We start from the raw sequence: 15,477 nt of genomic DNA on the forward strand, positions 1-15,477 counted from the left end.
TTTTACAGAAGAACCCGAACTGAGGGCCAGGCCACACCTGGCCACTGACCCTGAAGTGATGGGAGTTGCCTGTGCATTGTCCCAGTTGGGGAGATGGGGCGTGACTGTAGTGCTGGTGACAGTACACCAATGCCGGTGACACACAGCTTCATCCAGGGAGGTCTGTTAGGAACCGAGCGCCGGTGCCCCACAGAGGTCCCAGTCTCTTTCTGGAGGACATGGTTAAACGTCAGTTACCATACAATCAGACAATGTAATATTTTTCACGGATAAAAATGCTACTTTTGAACCATTCTTATGGACATGGGGAAATGTTAATGTCACATCCGTTCAAATACTGCTTAGCCAATGCCTCTGTGGCAGAAGGCCAGCTGAATAGAGAGAAGAGCAGAAGCACAAACAGGCCACGTAAGAATCTACTGGAAATAACTCTCTTTGGCAGAAAAAACTGTTTTCCATCCCACAGCTAATTGGCCTGCTTTTCAGACCTCGTGAGCCAGAAGAGATCGCCCCAGGATCACAAACTTCGCAATTGCTGGGGCCCAGTGTGTCGCAGGCGCAGCGGGAGAGCTTCGGCCCCGCAAACCACCGGGTGATCTGGGGTCTGGGGAGGCGTGGGGGCGGTCCCGCAGTGGGGACCGCGGCTTTTCCCCTGCCGGCTGCTCATGGGGGCTGCGCCTTCCTGCCTCCTGACGCCGAGGTTCTAAGGTCCTGCCCAAGCACAGTCTCGGGGACCCTCGCCTATGGTAAAGAGTACCGGGAAAACTAGGGGTTTGGAGTACTTGGACATTTGCAAAAGCCGAAGAAATCCGGGCGGCCCCCGCGACCCTTATTTCCACCCGGGAGGAAGGACACCAGGAAGCGCGGAGCGCGAGATGGGGCGCCCTCCAGCGGTTCTGTTAGGTCGCCGGGCTTCTCCGCTCTCCTCCCGCACAATTGAAGGGTTCAGTCCGGCTTGATCTCTGCGACAGGAATCCCAGGTCGGAGGCACTGCAACAGGTAACGTGAAAGAGGCCTTGCTGGTGACATTACTGACCAAATGGAAAAAGATGCTTTCTAAGCTCCTTGAACGGCTCAGCCAGGGCGATTTCTGTTCCCAGCTAACATCAAGTGTCCTTTGGAAATAATAAAGGAACTTGGTAACGAGAAGAGAGAGAGCGAGTGTACTTGCATAAGGATTGCCATATAGAGCAATGAAATAGAACTGAGAATCCAGAAATAAACTCTCACAGTACAGTCAATTGAATTACAAGAGTGAGGAAACAGTTCAATGAGGAAAGAATAGACTTTTCAACAAATTGATATCCACATGCAAAAGAATGAACTTGGACCTATAATTAACTCAAATGGATCAACGACCTAAATGTAAGAACTAAAATTTTAAAACTCTTTGTATTTATTTATTTTTGGCTGCGTTGGGTCTTCATTGCCGCATGCGGGCTTTCTCTAGCTGCGGCGAATGGGGGGCTACTCTTCCTTGCGGTGCACGGGCTTCTCCCTGCAGTGGCTTCTATTGTTGTGGACTATGGGCTCTAGGTGTGTGGACTTCAGTAGTTGTGTCTCACAGGCTCTAGAGGGCAGGCTCAGTAGTTGTGGTGCACTGGCTTAGTTGCTCTGTGGCATGTGGGATCTTCCTGGACCAGGGCTCGAACCAGTGTCCCCTGCAATGGCAGGTGGATTCTTAACCATTGTGCCACCAGGGAAGTCCCTAGAAAAGTCTTAGAAGGAAACATAGGGACAGATCTTTATGACCTTGGATTTGGCAATGGTTTCTTACACCAAAAGTATGAATAACAAAAGAAAAAATAAGTTAGAGTTCATCAAGATTAAAACTTTTGTGCTTAAAAGGATACCATCCAGAAGTAAAAAGATACCTCACAGAATGGAAGAAACTATTTGCAAATCATATATCCGATAAGGGACTTGTATCTAAACTATGTAAAGAACTCTTACAACTTAATTATTTTTAAATTTTTTAATACAATTTTTAAAGGTTACTTTCCATTTACAGTTATTACAAAATATTGGCTATATTCCCCATGTCTTACAACTTAATTATAAAAAGGCAAATAAGCCAATTAAAAAATGGGCAAAGGATCTTAATAGACATGTCCACATAAAATATATAAATACATAAGCACAGGAAAAGATGCTCAACATCACTAGCTGTCAGGGAAATGCCAATCAAAACCACAACCAGATACCAATTCATACCCAGTAGGATGGCTATTAATAAAAAGCCAGATAATAACGAGTGCTGGTGAGGATGTGGAAAAAGCAAAACCCTCACACACTGTTGGTGGGAATGTAAAATGGTGCATCCAGTTTGGAAAATAGTCTGGCAATTCCTCCAAAAGTTAAACATAGAGCTACCATTTGACCCAGCAATTTCACTCCTAGGTATATACCCAAGAGAATTGAAAACATATGTTCACACAAAAAACTTGACCACGAATGTTCATAGCAGTATTATTCATAGTAGCCAAAGTTGGAAAGAACCCAAATGTCCATCAAGTGATGGACAACAAAATGTTATGTAGCCATGCAATGGAACATTATTTGTTATAAAAAGGAAAGACGTCTGCTACATGCTATAACAATGGATGAACTTGAAAGCATTATGCTAAATGAAAGAAGTCAGTTGCAAAAGACCATATATTGCATGAAATTACATTTTAAATGCACGAATTGCAAGTTAAGTGAATTATATCTCAATAAAGTTGTTACCAAAAAAACTTAGGGACTAATTACTTTAAAAAGGTCCTTACTTTAAAACTAATTCACAGCAGAATTCCCTTAACTATCAGACTTAATAGGCACATTTTAAAATATGGCTCAATTCACACATATTTAATGCATGAATTGTTATAAGGAGTGTGGCATACATGTGTGAACTAAATTCACTCATCCTCTATCCAGAGTACCTGTGAAGGTGATGATGCCTGAATTTGGTCAACTCCTACGTATGAAGACCAAAGTAAACAAACAATGTGTAGTCATATACTCTTTCATAAATACCATCTCCCAAGAAAAATGCCACATCCTCTAAGAAAAGGATTTCAGGAATTAGTGTGTATGTAAAGAAACTATTTCTAGCGATCTTTTCAATGCAGCTGCTCAAGTTGGGTCCATACTCTTGAATCACTCTTCCTCTCTGCCAAGCCTTGAGCAGGCCATAGGGGCCTGGCTGAGCCCAGGGCCACTCAGTGTGCTGAGACTCCAGTCCTGGGGTGAAATCAGACAAAAGTCGTGGGCTTTCCTGGGCCATGTGATGCCTCCCCTGGGACACTGCCTATAAGTTGCCATGCCCAAGTAAACAATGAACTCACCTCATTGAGTCTTCAATACGTTATCTGTAAGGAAGAACACTGGTACTTGCCCACAGAAGAGCTGTAAAGATTAAGTGGGATTCAGTGTATTTAAAGAACACACACTAACTGCTACATAAATTGTAGCTGTTATTATTGTGATTACACCTAAGTTTAGAGCAGTTTGCATCAACATTATCATGTTTCATCAGCATCATCCACAGACTTGAAATAAAGAAAGGGTATATTTGGAGCAGAGAGTGGGAAAGGAAAGTTTGGAAAGCGTGCAGGAGGAGGAAAGTGCATTATGGGGACATAGGAAAGTTAGGAGAAAATGGTCTTTCTGGAGTGAAGTTCTGTGACACAGAGCCGTGGAAAACTGAGTCCAAAAAATCAGCAGGAGCCAGACAGCGAAGTCCTCTCACAGCTAGAATAAGACCTTTGATCTTGGTCCTGAGTGTGTCAGGCCCTGAACTCTGTTTTTAGTGCTGGCCAGAGTGACTGGATTCCTCCCTGGTGACCCAGTGCCAGGGCCTCAAAGCAGCAGAACTTCTGAGCAAATAGGGCAGTAGGCGGGGCCCACAGCACAGAGTGGCCCTTGTTGGGTCACTTTGCTGAGGGCCCCTGTGGTCAGCCCCAGGGTCATTGGCTCCCTGGCCAATGTGCCAGCCGGGCTCACTTATTTATCAGTGACCTTGCCTGATGCTCTGGCCATCAGGTCCTCAGGTGCCATCTAATACCTTGACTATGTGTTTACTTTTAAATCAGTTTTTTTAAAAAGTAATAAGTGATTATTATTGTGGAATATTCTCCAAATTACAAAGAAGACAATAAAAAATAGTAATTCCATTTCTCAGACCTAATTACTATCATTTTACTTCTACTATGTAGTTTTTTTTTTAAGACTTTTTTTTAGAGCAGTTTAAGGTTCACAGAAAAATTGAGGGGAAGGAACAGATTTCCCATATACCCCCTTGCCCCCAGCATATGCACAGCTTCCCATGTTGTCAACATCCTACACTAGAGTGGGACGTCTGTTACAATGGATGAGCTTACGCTGACATATTGTTATCATCCAAAGTCCATAGTTTGTTTACTTTGGGGTTCACTCTTGGCGTCGTATATTTTATGAGTTTGGACAAATGTATAGTGACCTGTATCCATCCTTATGGTATCATTTAGAGTATTTTCACTGCCCTAAATACTTCTGTGTTCCACCTGGCATCACTCCCCACCAACACCCCATCCCCTGGCAATCACTGATCTTTTTACTGTTTTTATAGTTTTGCCTTTTCCAGAATGTCATATAGTTGGAATGATACAGTATGTAGCCTTTGCAGATGGGCTTCTTTCACTTAGGAATATGCATTTAAGTTTCCTCTGTGTCATTTCATGGCTTGATAGCGCATTACTTTTTAGCACTGAATAACATTCCATTATCTGGATGTACCACAGTTTATTTATCCATTCACCTACTGTAGGGCATCTTGGTTGCTTCCAGATTTTGGCAATTATGAATAAAGCTGCTATAAACTTATAGTTTTTAAACATAATTTTTAAATATGCTTCTTTCATTCAACAATAGATCATGAACAGGACTTCCCTGGTGGTTAAGACTCCGTGCTTCCATTGCAGGGGGCACTGGTTCAATCCCTGGTCAGTCGGGGAACTAAGATCCCTCAAGCCATGTGGCTCAGCCAAAAAAAAAGATCATGAACATTTTCTCAAGCCATAAGTATTCCTGTGCAATCTCATTTTAAGGATCATACTGCAATCCACCACATGGTTTAAATGAGTTAATACCAATAAAGCCTTTGAAACAATGAGTGGCACATGGTAAGCACTCAGTATATCTTAACAATTATTATAATATGGATATGTGTATAAACTATATGTATAATTTAATCAGCCCTTTATTATTGGACTTGAGGGTTGTTTTCACTAATATAAATAATGCTCCAGTGTTCATCCTTGCAGACAAATGTGTACTCATGGTTCTGATTTCCTCAGGATGTATTTATTCCTAGTTGTAGAATGGCTGAGTCACAGAATATGTAGCTTTTCTGTTTATCAACACAGATTCCTTTACCAATTTATATTTGCTCTAGGCTGCTAAAATATTTTTTTCTCTCCCAATAAGTCTGGGTTTGAAGCTAGTTTCTCCCCTGAGATTGAGGGGTGCTATGGCAGATAAAAACACGACCACCCCATTTTATGACAGGAGCTGGAAGGTGAACAAGAGGCTAAACGAGAACCCACGTAACCAGTAATGAAGCTGTGAGTAAAGTGCCTGACTCGGCTTCATCTCAGTTTCTTGACCTGTAAACTGATTTCAGCAACACCTACAACTCTTAACTTTGATGAGAGGATTAAATGAGATGACCAAGTCTCTTCCTACGGTGTTGAGCACATAGGAAGGGCTCACACATGGCAGCAGTCATTAGCAGATAGGGAAGCAGTAGTTAGTAGTGGCTCCACAGCAACATCGGAGGCACTCGATAGATTTATGAATGCTAACCTAACGGGCATAGACTTGCACTATAGAGCGTGAGGATCCATCAGAGTTTTTGGTACAGGGACCAGCATGCCTAAGCCAGGGCTATGGGGACTGGACCCAGCAGGCTGAGGGGTGGACTGGGGCAGTGGCACCTGGAGGCCAGTCCAGAGGTCACTGGAACTGTCTAGCGGGGACTGTTCACATCAGAGATTTTTGCCTGATGCATATTAAAAGCAATTATTTACAATATTTGTTTTGTGAGCAGGAGAGATGACAAGCTCTAAAGCCCAGCATTTCTGTGTTGTTTTTACTTAAAATCCATTGGTCAATTAAGAATAGTGTGTGCTCTGGCACAACATGGGAATGTACTTAATACCCCTGAACTGTATACTTAAAATGGTTAAGATGGTAAATTTTATGTTATGTACATTTTACCACAATTTAAAATAATTTAAAAAAATAGGTTAAAAAAAAAAAGGACTCAGTTCATAGTTAGAACAAGGGTCAGGGCAGCAGGAAAAAAAATATGGACAATATCTGATGGGGGTGGCCACATGTAGCCCTCTTTTGGGGCAGTAGCAAATGATAAGGAAGAAGGGCCATGGGCATGACGGTGGCCTAATAGTCACAAGTCTTGGATTTAAATCATGTTTCTGAATTTAATCTGTGAACTTGAACTAATCACTGTAACCATTATAAGCTTCAGCAACCTCCTCTGTTGAAGGGAGATAACAGGACAAGATCTCCCTGCTTAAGGGATGAAGCAGAGATCAAACCAGACTGAAATCAAATAAGTAATAAGCTCTGAGTTGTCCCCATTTTGTAAACTTTCAGTTCTACACTCCAGGCAGATTCAAGATGCTGCTGAAGTAAGCTCCTGTTATGAACTTGAAAATATTAAGTCGCAGTTCTGATCCTACCAGTGTCATGGGATTTCATCTCAGGGCTTGGGATGCTTTATATCAAACTGTGGTGGGAGGAGATGCAGACATGGAAGGAAACAGCATCTGTCTGCACATTCCGTTTTCCCCTCCAACTTCCAGGTATTCAGTAAAGGAATCTGACTGCTCCAAAAGGTCACACTCTGTCTTGTTCTATTGTAGCAGGTCATGTCAGAAGTGGCTGTTCCACGCTGCAGTTGATAAATTGATATTTAATAGTTTTCCATGTCTTTTAAGAGTTTTATAATGGAAACAAATAAATGTAATATATGGAAGTATATGTACAAAAAATAAATAAGATAATAGTGTGTGCCTCTTTTGGAAGTGGAGTTTAAGAATGTGAGTTCCGTTCCTGCTGGGTCTGATATCAATAATGCTCTGCTTAAATCATGGCCCATGGTTTAGAAATAAGCATAAAGGATCCTTGACACAGGACGGATGGCTCTTGGTTACTTGGCAGCTGGTCATCCCGTTTACGGATGATTATTTTTCGACCCCCCTTCCATCTTTTCTCAGCCAGTTCTCTCAGTTAACATATACATCAAAGTAGAGGAAGGGAGAAAAGACGAAAAATCATGTCATGTTACAAGCACTACCTCCAGCGAGGGTTATATAAGATTAGCGGATTGACATCGTTGGATGCTACGTCAATTATTGGTATTGTTCAGAGCCCCCATTCAGACAGAAAACACTGAGGTAGCTTCAGTCTCCATCTCGGCAATCTGGAAGGATGAGGTTTCTCTCAGCACGCACCAGGGATGGCTAATGGTCCATGTGAACAATCAGGAGTTAAGTCTATTGCAATATTAATGATTATGACTTAGTTTTGGTTTGGGCTTGAATTAATAATTCATTCATCATTGCTTGACTGTTTGAATGTGGCCAATTCTCCAACTGACTCCTCGGCTCACACACAAATGTCTGTTGCAGGGGGTTCCCAGGCCGGCTTCTGCATTGTCAGTGCTTCCCGGGGGGCTCAAAGACCCCTAGATCCGCACTCTGCCTTCAGAGAGCTGAGTTGGGGCCTTGTTTTGGTGACTGGTTTGGACTTCTGTGACTAATGGATTTACTCTTTGGTTCTTCGGGCTCTGTGGATTTTGGAGACCTCTACAATGGGAGTTGTGAGATTTTCTCTGTCAACCTTAGTTCCACAGCTTCCTTACAGACTTAACTATGTTTCCACCTCCTCCATTTTTCCCGACACATGATGTATTTATGAGAAAGCAGATGTCATCTCATTTGTGCCTCACGAAACGCTGCTCCTCATTGGAAAGATGTTTAATTCATATAGTATAACCCAGCTATCGACTGTGGTCTCAGGACCTCTCGAGATCTAGATAAGCTTAATTCTAACCTTTTCCCATTGATTGTAGAAGTCCACAGACTTGGCAAGATTCCTCTGAATTCCTGACAGTTTTTCATGATCAACTTCCCACTAAATTCGTTTCTTTGCCCAGTTTTGTTCTCCTCTCTGCGGCTTGTGGCTGTTCTCTATTTCTGCAGTTCCCTCGACCCAAACCAGGGGCCCAGCACTTCCTCCTGTTTTCTCAGTCCCTCTGATGTGACGATGAAAGCAAATCGTTGCATGTACCAGAACTTTGGCTGCAACCATTTGAAATCCATGTTCGTCCTGAGAAATTCTCACTTCCTGCAGCACCCGCAGTACCCCTGTTCCTTCTCTCTGTCTGACTCCTCTTACTCTTCCCTTTCCTTTCCTCTTCTCTCTTTTTTGTTTTTCCCCTCCTTCTTAGGAACAAATAACTAACATTTGCAACAGCTTCGCTCACTTTTTTGGTTTGTTTGTTTTTTACATGTATTGTTAGAGTTTCACTTTCTGCCCCCAGAAACAGCATTTCTGTGGGGAAGCAGAGCACTGAAGGGAGCCAAACTGCTTGGGTTCCAATCCCTATGCTACCTTGTCCTATACTATGACTCTGGGCAAGTCACTTCACTTCTCTGCGCCTCAGTTTCCTGTCCTGTAAAAAGCAAACAAAAAATCTTCATAGGACTGTAGAGAGGATTAAATGAGTTAATAATATATGTGCCATCGGTGGAGTAGTGGATAAACAAATTGTAGTATATCCATATAGTGGAATACTATTCAGCTATGAAAAAGGGATGCAGTACTGATATCTGCTGTAACTTGAATGACCCTCAAAAACATTACACTAAGTGAAAGAAGTCAGACAAAAATGTTACATATCATATGATTCCTTTCCTAAGATATATCCAGAATAGGTAAATCCACAGAAACAGAAAACAGATTAATGGTTACCAGGGGACAAAGGGAGGGGCAATGGAGAGTGACTGCTTGATTGTACAGGATGTTCTTCTGAGATGATGAAAAAGTTTTGAAACTAGAAAGAGGTGATAGTTGTACAACATTTGTGAATGCACTAAATGCCCCTGAATTGTACATTTTAAAATGGTTAATCATATGCTACATGAATCTCACCCTTTAAAATAAATAAATGTAAAGCATTTTGTGTATTTCCTGGTATACAGTAAATAATCAAAATATTATTACTACCCATCACCCCCTCTACCCAGCATAGAAGATTATTAATCTCAGCTGTTTTCAAAATAAGAGAAAAAAATCATTAAATAGCAAGCAGTATGAGGGAGTCTCAGACCCCAGGGAGAGAATTTTCCTGAGGCCTTCCCACTATACGGCTGCTAAGATAGTAACATTTCATCTCGTTGCAAGAACAAATGGGAACCTGGGTCATGCAGTAAAATTAGTAGTTCTTGGAGAGTCTTTCGTCTCATTAATGTGGCTCCAGGAATTGGAAGTTGGAAAACGATTCCACTGTTTAAATATCTCTGGCATCCACAACCTTCCTTCCATCCTTGTTTAGTGTCTTAGCCACACAGGCTTGCTCTACCATGCTGCCTCCCCCAAATCAGGCTCATTAGAAAGACTGGACTCTGTCACGGGGAGGTCTTCAGACATCACCAAAATCTCATCGATGCCCTTCTGTGGGGACTGCATCTTGTTCAATATGCTCAGACCAGCCAGTCATGTGCCCCAGCTGAATGCAACTGCAGCCTTTCTGATTGCTGTTGCTAAATATATAGGATGCCCTGTACAATGCAAGTAGCACATCTTCATCACCATGGTGACTGGGCAACTTCTGTCTCCACACACGTTCCTTTGCAGCATATGTCTACCAGGTACTGAAGGGAGCCAGTGAAGCTGTGAGTCTGGCAAAGGAGGGTCTCATCCCCTAGTCTCTGGTTCTTAGATCTGAGTGGTCTGTGCTCTACTCTTTGACTGTATGAGGCAATTTTGAGAGACCCTCTTTGTCAACACCGAACTCACGAATTTCCATCACCTAAAACTGGTTCAGGAAAAAAGCACCCAAGAGAAGGAGACTCTAAAAGGTGACAGCTGGGAATCTGGGGTAAGTCAGAGGATGCAGGATTCACCGGGTCATCCAGAAGGTGCAGACTCAGTGCTGACAGAACCAATTCCAGAAGCATCCACCAGAATCCCTTTTTTGGGAGATTCTCTTCAAGGATGGAGCTAAAAAAGATGTAGGTGCCTCAAAAAAAAAAAGATGTAGGTGCCTCAAGAGAGCCTCTTGCTTCTAAGGATATTGTAAGGTAAGCCATTTCCCCTCCGTTTCCCATTTGGGGCAGGGACAGACAGAAAGCCAGTGGGTATGGGAAGCTGGCAGGGGCTGTCCCACTTGCAACAACCACAGCTTGCTCTCTCGGGACTCTTGCATCCCTCCAGCACTACCAAGGCAGTACGCTGATTTTCACTTGAGTGCCTCTGGGCCTCTTTTTAACACGACCACTTTTTATTAACACCACTCCCCGCCGGCCCTTCTCGGGCACCAGTCAGTGCTGCTCTCAGCTCACAGTGGAGATTCACTGCCTCAACCTGACACCCAGGAGTATGGAACTGCCTTCAGAGTTTCCAAATTGCTGACTAGGAAACCCAGCTCACGGATTGGAGCCGTTTTCCTCAGGTCACCCCTTGGGTCCCACAACTCACAGAGCCAGGGATTTGACGAGCCGTTTTCTTGTGACTTAGAACAGCATTCTTCAACTCTTCCTGAGGCATTGGGGCTACCTGTGATGATGGGGGGCAGGGCATCCCCTATGCAATTCAAGTGCAGACTCCCAATTTTATCTGTTTTACAGGTTAAAAAATCCACGTGAGATTTCCTTTGAAGAAAAGTTTCAGAGGCCAAAGAGATGAGGAAAATCACTTCTTTGGACATAACGATCTTTTAAAAAAACAGCTACATGGAGGTATCATTTATATACAGTATAATTCATCCTTTTTAGTGCACAGTTCTAAATTTTGATAACCACATATACTCAGGGAACCACCACCACAATCAAAGCCTAGAACATTTTTGTCACTCCAGGAAGTTTCCCGCTGCCCCTTTAGAGTCACCTGCAAGTCAAGCCCACACTCAGCTCCTGCAAGACAGATCTTCTTCTGCCCCTTTTTTGTTTGCCCCAGAATGCCATATAGGTGAAATCATAACATATGTGGCCCTTTTTAAAAATAATTTTTTTTATGTTGAAATAATTGTAGATTCACATGCAAGTGTTAGAAGTAATACACTCAGAGAGAAACAATAGAGGGAACCCTGCACCCTAACAATCACAAAACTGCAGTACAGTGTCACCACCAGGGTGCTGACAAGGAAAGTTAGGACACAGAGCACTGCCATCTCCACGAGGATCCCTCACGCTGCCATTTATAGCTGCACTGTCTTCCCTCTCCTTCCCCCTCCCCAACTGTTCTTAGATTAACACTAAACTTTCCTTCATTTGTATAAATTTGTCATTTTGAGATTGTTATATAAGTGGAATCATACAGTGTGTAACCTTTAGCGACTGGCTATTTTTTTTTTTTCCACTCAGCGTAGTTCTTTGGGGATTCACCGCAGGTTTTCTATGGTGTTTGGCTGGAGTAGGGTGGTCATTGTCCAAAAGTTTTCTATCTTGCGGATGCCCCTTTCCTGGTCCTCTGACTAGAGAAAGCGGGCTTCTCCTAGGACTTTTTGGGTCCGCATTTGTTGATGTTTCAGATTGTTGCCTTCTTTAGTTCCAAAGCTGGGGTCTACGAGACAAAAAGAAAACCCATGTTGTCATCAGGTGCCTGGCTGGTCTGCACCTTCTCTCCCCCTTTCAGAATCTTCTTATGTTTATTTTATATATATAATGTTCAGGATTTTTATTTGTACTCAACAGGAAGAACAGAGAAGAGTATATCTACTCCATCTTCCCAGAAGCAGCAATCTTTTTAAACAACAATGCATCTCAGATTTACACTTCAACGCATTTTGGCAAAGGTTTACATTTGTATAACCTCTATCATGATATAGAATATTTCCATCACTCCAGAAAATTCCTTTATGGGTGCATGATTTTTTTGATACAAATCTGATTATGCTCCCTGGGAGGCCAGCTTCCTAGATGACCCCAAATGGTCCCCACATCTTGGTATTCTCACCCTCATGTAACACCCTCTCTTGGGTGTGGACTGGATTTAGACTACCTTCTGGCCAATGAAATAGCGCAGAAAGGATGGCTTGTCATTTCTGAGATTAGGTCATAAAAGACTGTGGCTTCCATTTTTGGTGCCCTCCCTCTCAGATTACTCACTCTGGGAGAAGCCAGCTGCCACTTCATGGGTTCTCTTCTAGTGCAGGGGCCCAGGAATCAAGGACCTGGACTCCAGGCGGCAGCCGAGTGCGTGAGACTCCCTGGAAACAGATCCCTTGGAGCCGTCAGGGACTGCAGCCTCATGAGAGACCCTGTGCTGGACCACTCAGCTAAGTAAGGTGCTGTGGGTTTATGACCCTCAGAAATCCTGTGATGTAATATGTTTTTGTAGTTTTAAGCCGCTAAATTTTGGGGTAACTAATTGCACAGCAGTAGGCAACTGATACACTCTCTAATCCTCCCCTCCACTGATCTGAGCTCTGCCAGCCTCCCTAGTCCCATTCTGCCCCGCTCTCTCCCTCTCCCCCTCCTCTCTCCACGCTCCAGCCACATTGATGTTTTGGTGTCTCCTCCCTCAAGACTCCATTCCTGGGACGCTCTGCCACCCCCACCTCCCCAGGCCAATCTCACCCTCAGTTAATCTCACTTGTCCTGCTGGTTGGCTCCAATGTCAGGTCTCCAAGGAAGACCCTTGATGATTAGGGTAGGTTGCCCAGGTGTACCCTCCTTTGATTCAAATTACCCATCATAATTGCAATGTATTGTCGTGCTTGTTTAGCATGTCTCCCCCTATGAGGATGGAAGCTCCCTGAGGGTGGGACTGTGTCTGTCTTGTTCACCCCTGTATCCCCAGTGGCATGAGGCCTGGGATCCTGTGTGTGTGATGAATAGATGGAGAGATGCATGAATTTCCTCTCAAGAAAGAGTGTATGGAGGAAGGTTTGGGAACAGAGCATTTCCTGGAGGTCTCCAAGAAATTGTCCTACTTCTGAACAGAAAGTATGAGATCCTAACGAAAAAAGGAAAAATAGGTTTCTTTTTAAATGTGCTAACTGGGGCTTCCCTGGTGGCGCAGTGGTTGAGAATCTGCCTGCCAATGCAGGGGACACGGGTTCGAGCCCTGGTCTGAGAAGATCCCACATGCTGCAGAGCAACTAGGTCCGTGAGCCACAACTACTGAACCTGCACGTCTGGAGCCTGTGCTTCGCAACAAGAGAGGCTGCGATATTAAGAGGCCCATGCACCGTGATGAAGAGTGGCCCCTGCTTGCCGCAACTAGAGAAAGCCCTCGCACAGAAACGAAGACCCAACACAGCCAAAAATAAATAAATAAATAAAAAATAAAAAAATACGGGAGTCCATGTATTTAAAAAAAAAATGTGCTAACTGTAGGCAGAAGTGGCGATCCAGGCTCAGCGCAGGCATGCTCTCCTCAGCAAAGCATCCCTGGCCTCCCCTGGAGTCCTCCCTTCCCTCCTCTGTGCCCCGTGGCTTGTCTGCTGCCTCTGGTCTGGGACCGGTTGCTCTAAACTGCATGTGTGGGCAGAAAGCTTCGTCTCTCCCATTCATGGCTCCTGTTCTCCTCTGGGTCCCCAGTGTCTGGCCTCCGCACCTGGCACAGGAAGCCATTTAAAGACCTGCTCATGGACCGGATTGAATCGTTTTGATAATTATGGGAAGAAGGCTTTGGAGGCCTCCTCTCAAATTTACTCCCAAACTTTCTTTTGGAAAATTCAGTGCTTGTTCTGAAGATTCAGTTTCTTCAGCTGCAGTGAGGGCATTAATCTGCTCACCCATTTCCCACCTCTGAGCTGTCCCCATGGATGTGGAGACGCCCAGCCTCCCCCCTTCCCTCACCAACCATGTGGAGAAGGCTGGACAGCAAGCGTGAGCACTTGAGTCTTTGCACTGTCTGCTGCCCAGAAGTATCTCAGGGGCTCACTGCCTGCGGATGAGGTGGCCATGTGTCCTGGTTTGCAGGGACAAGCTGTGTGTGTATAACTGCTATCTTGGAATGATTTTTAATAGGGCCCCTTTCACTCTCAAAAGTGTCCCGTCACTTAATAAGATAGATGATAAGGTCCTCTACGCAGCAGTATCTTGCCTTGCTGCCGAGCTCATCAGCCTGAGCATTTGCACTGTTTTCCTTGAGTTCTAGGATTTCTCGGATTTACTGGATTCTTAGAGAGGTTGGCACAAAGCAGGGCGATTTTCATGGCCTCATTACGAATCCTAACTGGTCCTCTTTAAAAGCAAGTGGTTATAAATATTCTGTCCAATCCAGCGTCTCTCAGACTCTGCTTCCAAAGGACACTTCTGAAGATTCCCAAAGGAGTGCATTGAATAACGATGGCTGTGTCCCATGTCACAAGGAAATTATAACTCAGTGGATAGAATGGATTCAAGTTTCTTTTCCAACAAATTTTTATATACCTTTGGTAGCTGACCCTGCTTGTCAGCTGGCAGATAAACAAATACACAAGTGTTAAGTGAATATGAATTTTTAAACATTCAAGAAAGTGTTTAATAACTTATGTATTTTTAATGAGGTAAAGAATTCCTGCACACCTGGAATATGGTCATATTTTCATTAGGTAAAGTTAGTTTATGTGATGGAATTTAACATATCAACATGTCATAGTACTTCAGTATTAAATTCATATCTAACATCTGTTGAGTCTTAGTATGTGCCAGACAAGTGCTGAATGAGTCACATACATAATTTCATCCTTGCAATTACCCCATGAGGTAGGTAGCAGGACCACCCATATAAAAGAGGAATCTGGGGATTTGGGAAAGGACTCCAGGTCTCATGACATCCAGGTCCAGGTGCTCTGCCACCTAAACTCTTTTGAAATGCTCTTTGAAACTTCCTAGCTAGTCATTATAGTCAAAAAAGCATCTATCATTTGCCCTTTGCCCTTAGGCCATCATTCCGTAGCAATTAGAGAAAGCTTCTGAAGCTACAGTGACATCTGAGTTTTCCTTTCGACACTGAAAAGACCTCTTCTTTTGCTATAGTTTTTTTTTTCTTTTAAGAGAAGAGTGTAATGAATCTGGAAAAGCTGAGGCCATGTCATATAAAATACAATGCTGCTGGTTTGCCTAGGGACCTCTCTAAGTCACGGGCTCAGCACACTTTTTGCTGCAATGCTCTGTTCCTTCCAGACCTCCACTTTAGTCCACCTCTACCTATTCCTTAGTTTACCTAAGGAGGGCACATTGGGATTGTTGTAATCTGGTACAAAACAGATGCTCA

General features: G+C 43.6%; 1 long non-coding RNA gene across 1 annotated transcript; it reads left to right on the forward strand.

The window, feature by feature from the left end:
• The first annotated feature begins 546 nt into the window (after positions 1-546).
• On the forward strand, positions 547-13,530 carry LOC132430694 (uncharacterized). The gene is made up of 4 exons (XR_009520549.1): positions 547-1,365; positions 10,899-11,009; positions 12,419-12,551; positions 13,321-13,530. It is a non-coding gene; the product is annotated as an uncharacterized lncRNA (long non-coding RNA).
• The last annotated feature ends 1,947 nt before the right edge of the window (positions 13,531-15,477 follow it).

Source organism: Delphinus delphis, chromosome 9, assembly GCF_949987515.2.
Source record: "Delphinus delphis chromosome 9, mDelDel1.2, whole genome shotgun sequence".
Classification (NCBI taxonomy): domain Eukaryota; kingdom Metazoa; phylum Chordata; class Mammalia; order Artiodactyla; family Delphinidae; genus Delphinus; species Delphinus delphis.